We start from the raw sequence: 7,370 nt of genomic DNA, 5'->3' as shown, positions 1-7,370 counted from the left end.
CAACTGCACAAGCTACAAACCTAAGACATCTTCAGTACCTCCTTTTCCTGCATTTCCCCATATCCAGTCTGCCCAAATATCCTCTGGATGTGGCCCCTTCCATCTCCACTGCTCATTCTAATACAAGTAACCACAGGTTACCGCAATCTCTTAACTGTTACGTTGCAGCCAAAGTGTTTCTTTTTTTTTTTTTAAACTTGAAATCTCATGTTGTCACTTGCTTAAACCCTTTAGTAACTTTCCATTGCTTTTAAAATTGAACAGTACTCCTAGCATGGCCTTTAAGGTCCTACATGGTCAGACCCTGCCTACTTTCCTCCATTCTTACCTTGTACCACACACCTGCCGGCTCTTGGGGCTCTCCTACTGCAAGGTCATGCTCCCTCCTTCCATAGGCCTTTTGCTCACACTTTTCCTTCTGTCTGTTCATTAACTTCTATTCAGTCTTTAAAGCACAACTCATAGAAGTCTTCTGCTGACCCTCTGCTTTGGTCAGCTTCCTTTTCTTCATTGCTCTGGTCTCCTTTTGTTTTATATATATATATATATATATATATATTCCTTTGAGTGTTTCCAACATTTGATCAACATCTGTCTCCTCCACTAGGCTGTAAGCAACCTGAGTCTAGGGACTGCCTGTTTTTGCTTATCACTGTCACACAGAAATTAAATTTTGAATAAATGAATGACTGCTCGTGGCATAGCAATGCACGGTGCCTCTTTACAACACTTGCCATCTCCTTGGAGACACAGCCCTACTCTTGCTGCCTGGGGATGCTGCAGAAGAAGAAGCATCCACCAGCCAGGAGCTTGTGCTTTGGAGTCAGGGAGATGTGGGCCTGTTTTGGCGCTGCCATTTACCAGCTGTGGATTCTTGAGCAATTCCCTTTATCTCTCTGAACTTAAGTTTCCCAGTCTCTACAAGAGGGTTACCACTGACCTCATAAGGTTGTTGTTGTTGTTTTAGTCACACCCAGTACATTTAATATATATTTTTTAAAGAATCATCTTGGGGACTTCCGTGGTGGTCCAGTGGTTTAGACTCCGTGCTCCCAATGCAGAGGCCCAGGTTCAATCCCTGGTCAGGGAACTAAGTTCCCACATACCACAACTAAGCCCACACGCCACAACCAGAGAAGCGCACGCACCACGACGAAGAGCCCACACGCCACCACAACAGACCCATTGCAGCCAAAATAAATAAATAAATAAATTTATTAAAAAAAAGTCATTGTGGGGACAATTAGAAACTTGGAAAATGGAGTGTATTAGATGATTCTTTTTTTTTTTTTTTTTTTTTTTTTTGGCCACACCGCATGCATGCCGGATCTTAGTTCCTTGACCAGGGATCGAACCTGTGCCCCCTGCATTGGAAGCATGGAGTCTTAACCGCTGGACCACCAGGGAAGTCCCCACAATGACTTTTTTTAGCGTTTCTTTTTTGAATCTAGGATCCAATCAAAGTTCACCCATTGCATTTAGATGTCATACCTCTTTAGTCTCCTTTAATTTAAAGCACTTCACCTTACTTTTTAAATCTTTTGTCTGTCATGATGTTGACACTTTTGAAGAGTCCAGGCCCATTGTCTGGTGGAATGTCCTCTGTTCAGCGTTTGCTGCCTCCTGTTTAGATTCAGGTGAGACATTTTTGGTGAGAGGACCGCAACAACGAGGATGTGTACTTCCCCATACTCTCCACCGGGGGGCATACAGTACCATTTTGTCCCAGGATTGGTGATGCTAAATTCAATCACTTGGTTAAGATGGTGTTACCTAACAGAGCTGTGATGGGGGATTAAATGAAGGAATGTACCTAAGTGGTCTGGTCCATAAACCTTAGTTCTTCTGCATTCCCCTTCAGCCTTCACTTGGCGGCAGATGCACAATATTCTTTTTTTTTTTTTTTTTTTTAAGATTTTTTGATGTGGACCATTTTTAAAGTCTTTATTGAATTTGTTACAGTAATGCTTCTAGGGGCTTTTCTGGTGGCTCAGTGGTTAAGAATCCACCTGCCAATGCAGGGGACATGGGTTTGAGCCCTGGTCCGGGGAAGATCCCACATGCCACGGAGCAGCTAAGCCCATGTGCCACAACTACTGAGCCTGTGCTCTAGAGCCCACGAGCCACAACTACTGAGCCCCTGAGCCACAACTCCTGGAGCCTGCGTGCCTAGAGCCCGTGGTCTGCAGCAAGAGAAGCCACCACAGTGAGAAGCCCGCGTACCGCAATGAAGAATAATCCCTGCTCACTGCAATTAGAGAAAGCCCTCGTGCAGCAACGAAGACCCAACACAGCCAAACAAACAAATAAATAATAAATAAATAAATAAATTCTTAAAAAAATAATAATGCTTCTGTTTTAGGTTTTAGTTTCTTGGCCCTGCCTGAGGCATGTGGGATCTTAGCTCCCCGACCGGGGATCAAACCCACACCCCCTGCACTGGAAGGTGAAGTCTTAACCACTGGACTGCCAGGGAAGTCCCAAAATACGCAACATTCTTGACTACACTTTCTCACCACAAGTGCCTCTTGGTGGGAATGGTAGTTATCACTAATTTGAGACTACTTTTTAAAAAAATTAATTAATTTTTATTTATTTGGTTGCACTGGGTCTTAGTTACAGCACGTGGGCTCCTTAGTTGTGTCATGCGAACTCTTAGTTGCGGCATGCATGTGGGACCTAGTTCCCTGACCAGGAATCAAACCTGAGCCCCCTGCATTGGGAGTGCAGAGTCTTACCCACTGTGCCACCAGGGAAGTCCCAAACTTGAGACTACTTTTTTAAAAAATATTTTATTATGAAACTTTCAGGGGACTTCCCTGGTGGTCCATTGGTTAAGACTCTGCACTCCCAACGCAGAGGGCAAGGGTTCAATCCCTGGTCGGGGAACTAAGATCCCTCATGCCACACGGCGTGGCCAAAAAAAAAAAGATAAACAAGTGTGAATAAAATACAATTAAAAGGGCTTCCCTGGTGGCGCAGTGGTTGAGAGTCTGCCTGCCGATGCAGAGGACACGGGTTCGTGCCCCGGTCCAGGAAGATCCCACATGCCGCAGAACAGCTGGGCCCATGAGCCATGGCGGCTGAGCCTGCGCGTGCGGAGCCTGTGCTCCGCAACGGGAGAGGCCACAACAGTGAGAGGCCCGCGTAACGCCAAAAAAAAAAAAATACAATTAAAAAAAATTTTTATTATGAAACTTTCAAATATACACAAAAGTAGAGAGAGTAGTTTAATGAATCTCAATGTATTCATCACCCAGTTCAAAACAATTATCACCATTTTACCAGTAAGCTTTGTAATTACTTTTGAGTTTTATCCTTTGAGCCTCTTCTTTTCTTTCCCTAATACACAGGTCTTTGAATTCTACAGGGGACATTTGGGAAAACTTTTCACTTATGAGTTTTCCTTATTCCATTGGTCCAGCTTGCAGGTAAGTGCTAAGGATAAATGCACGCTGTTGGAGATAGTAGGCACTGGTTCAGCATGTCCAGAAGTGCTGCGGCACTTCTCAGACTGCACACCAGTCACCTGGGGGTCATGTGAAATTACAAATTCGGACTACATAGCTCTGGAATGGGGTCTGAAATTTCCACTGGTACTGCCAGTGGTGCTGGTCTGAGAAAATGCTTTGAGCAGGGAAGTGTTCTTAGAAGGTAAAATCTTGATATTTTGGATACAGATGATAAGAAACATCTGATAAGAAAGAAAGAAGCTAAGTAATGCCTGAGGTTCCTTCCAGCACTTAAATTCTTTGAGTCTTTGTTCCTAACCTCTAGCAATTGCAGAAGTAACTAAGCACAATGACTTTACTCCTACTTCTAGGAAGAAGCAAGTTTGAATTAAAGACTTGAAACCCCTGCATAAAATTGCAGTAGGTTTGTTCCAGTTCCTCCTATATAATCAACAATCCTAGTGTCGAGTTCGAGGCAATGGAAGCACTGCCCAGACTGTCACACAGATTTTTCCTTACCTTTTAAAATATTTGTTTCTGTAGGCAGGCAGGTGTATAGTTAAAGCACAGATGAACCAGTCTGTGGAGGTGTGACCCAAGAATTTTTAATTCTCTAAGCACCCAGGTGACAGTTCGTTATAGTCCCGAGAAATGAGAGGAGTGGTTAGAAAGTTCCAAAATATTTGCTCATGCTTTCACCTTAGATTATCATGTTGGTGTGGAATTTGGTCAATCAGCCACCACATATTAAGCATCTACTCTGTGGACAAACAAGACGGAAACATCCTAGTGGTAGAGGAGACAGAAAATAAACATGCAAACAAATAACTAAGACAATTTCAGATACTGAGACATGTTCTAAAGAATTGAAATAGACCCTGCTTTTCCTTGTTTCAGGCTTTACCTCCTTTTTTTTTTCTTTCTCTTTCCTTTCCTTTTTTTCCCCTTTCTATCAGTCCTTCCCATGGACTTAATTAGCATTAGATGATTGAGAAGGCTTACAAAGATAGCTCTCAAAAGAACCCTTTCAACTGCTACCAAAATAAGACTACACCAGCAATTACAAGAAAGAGGCATGAATATCCCAATATATCCCACCCTTTTAAACTGAGTGTTTTGCAGCAGTTACAGATAAAGAAAATTGCAGCTTGGGACAATACCATAACCATATACCCCTTTCTGTTCTTGCCTTGTAAAAACTCCAATTCTGCTTCAGCTCAGGGAGTTAGCTAATTTTGAGGTGCTACCTGACACGCATCAGCTGAATATCTGAATTACTTTATTTTTTGTTCCTTGACAGAATATAAAAGAGACCATTTTAAGGGGGAGAGACTGCTTTAGTTGGGATGGTCAGGGAAAATGTCTCTGAGGAGGATTCATTTGAATCGAAAGTAAATAATAATAAGGTCAGCTTGAGATAATTTGGGGTAGAATGTTCTAAGCAGAAACCACACATACAAAGTCCAGGAAATTTGGTAGAAAGTGGAGAACGTGGATGCAGGTGAGTGAATGAAGAGAGAAGGGCCACGTGGGTTGGAAACCCCTGGGGGTTTCTGTTTTGTTTGTTTTAACAGCTTTATTAAGACATAATTCAGAGAATTCCCTGGCGGTCCAGTGGTTGAGACTCCGCACTTTCACTGCCAAGGGTCCAGGTTCAGTCCCTGGTCAGGGAACTAGGATCCCGCAAGCTGCACGGCGAAAAAAAAAAGACATAATTCGTATACGATTCACCCATTTAAAGTGTACAATTCAGCGTTTTTTAATATGTTCACAGAATTGTGCAACCATCACCACCATCAAGTTTAGAACATTTTCATCACCCCCAAAAGAAATCCCATAGCCATTAATATTCACTTTCTACCTTCACACCCCACTCTCACCCCCAGCCCTAGGCAACTACTAATATATATTCTGTATGTATGAATATGCCTATTCTGGCCATTTCATGTAAATGGAATAATACAATGTATAGTCTTCTGTGACTGACTTTTTTCACTTAGCATAATGTTTATCCATTTTTATGGATAAAACATCCATAAGGTTTATCCATGTTGTAGCATGTATCAGTACTTCATTCCTTTTTATGCAGAATAGTATTACACTGTATAAATATGCTACTTGTGTTTATCCATTCATCAGTTGATGAACATTTGGGTTGTTTCCACTTTTTGGCTATTATGAATAATGTTGCTATGAACATTCACATACAAGATTTTGTATGCAAGTGTGGGTAAATGGTTGTATTTCTCTTGGGCACATAACTAGGAGAGAGATTGCTATTTCATATGGTGACTCTGTGTTTAACCTTTTGAGGAACTGCCGAACATCTATTATCTTTTTATTTCAGCAATCTTAGTGGGTATCTCATTGTGTTTTTTATGTACTGTTTTTTTTTTTTTGCAGTTTTATTAAGATATAATTGACATACAGCACTGTATAATTTTTATTTAAATTGAAGTGTAGTTGATTTACAATGTTGTGTTAGTTTCACGTGTACAGCAAAATGATTCAGTTACACATAATACATTTAAATTAGGTTATTTATCTTTTTACTGTTGAAGTGTAACAGTTCTTCATATATTCCAGATACAAGTCCCTTATCAGGTATATGATTTGCACATATTTTCTCCCATTCTGCAGGTTGTCTTTTCACTTTCTTGATGGTGTCCTTTGAAACACAAAAGTTTTTAATTTTAATTAAGTTCAACATCTCTTTTATCGTTAGTTGCATGTGCTTTTAATGTCATACCCTAGAAACCACTGCCTAACTAAGAGTCATGAAGACTTACTTCTATGTTTTCTTCTCAGAGTTTTATAGTCTTAGCTCTTACATAAGAGGCCTATGATAATAGATCATAGTTAATTTTTGTATACGGTGTGAGGTAGAGGTCCAACTTCATTCTCTTACATATGGATATCAAATTGTCCTAGCACCATTTGTTGAAAAAACTATTCTTCCCTGGTGGCACAGTGGTTAAGAATCCACCTGCCAGTGCAGGGGACGTGGGTTCGAGCCCTGGTCCAGGAAGATCCCACATGCTGTAGAGCAACTAAGCCCATGCACCACAACTACTGAGCCTGTGCTCTAGAGCCTGCAAACCACAACTACTGAAGCCCGCCTAGAGCCCATGCCCTGCAACAAGAGAAGCCACCGCAGTGAGAAGCACACGCACCACAACAGAGTAGTGCCCTCCTGTTCTCTATTTCGATAATTTCCACTCTAATTTTTATTGTTTTCTTCTTTCTGCTTGCTCTGGGTTTTGTTTGCTTTTTTTCCCCCCTGTTACTTAAGGTGGAAATTTAGTTTATTGATTTGAGATCTTTCTTTTTTTTTTTTTAACATTGGCATTTATAGCTTAAAATTTCTCTCTGAGCACTGTTTTAGCTCCATCCTATAAGTTTTGGTATTTTGTCTTCATTTTTTTTTACTTTTTATTTTTTAAACATTTTATAACTCGCTTATTGATATTCTCTGTTGGATGAGATGTTGTCAACATACCTTCCTTTAATTCCTTAAATATGGTGTCCTTTAGTTCTTTGAACACATTTACAATAGGGGCTTTGAAGTTTTTGTTAAGTTCAACATCTAGGCCTCCACCAAAGCAGTTTCTATTGCCTACTTTTTTTTTTCTTCTTGTCATGGGTCACATTTTCCTGTTTCTTTTTGCATGTCTCATAATTTTTTTGTTGAAAATGGATCATTGCTACAATAATATATTGTAGCAACTCTGGATTTTGATCCCTCTCTCACCTGGGGCTTGTTTTCTTATTTATTTCTTCAGTGACTTGCCTGGACTAGTTCACAGAAATCTATCAATATTTTCTCCACAGTGCATAGTCTCTGATGTTGCTCCTCGAAGACTGAAGCTTTGACTATGTACACGGTCTTCTGACCACCAGGGAGTATTGTAGTTTTAG

This window comes from Lipotes vexillifer, unplaced genomic scaffold (assembly GCF_000442215.2).
Source record: "Lipotes vexillifer unplaced genomic scaffold, Lipotes_vexillifer_v1.1 scaffold70, whole genome shotgun sequence".
Lineage (NCBI taxonomy): Eukaryota > Metazoa > Chordata > Mammalia > Artiodactyla > Lipotidae > Lipotes > Lipotes vexillifer.
The sequence above is the reverse complement of the archived record's forward strand: the minus strand, read 5'-3'. Positions refer to the sequence as shown.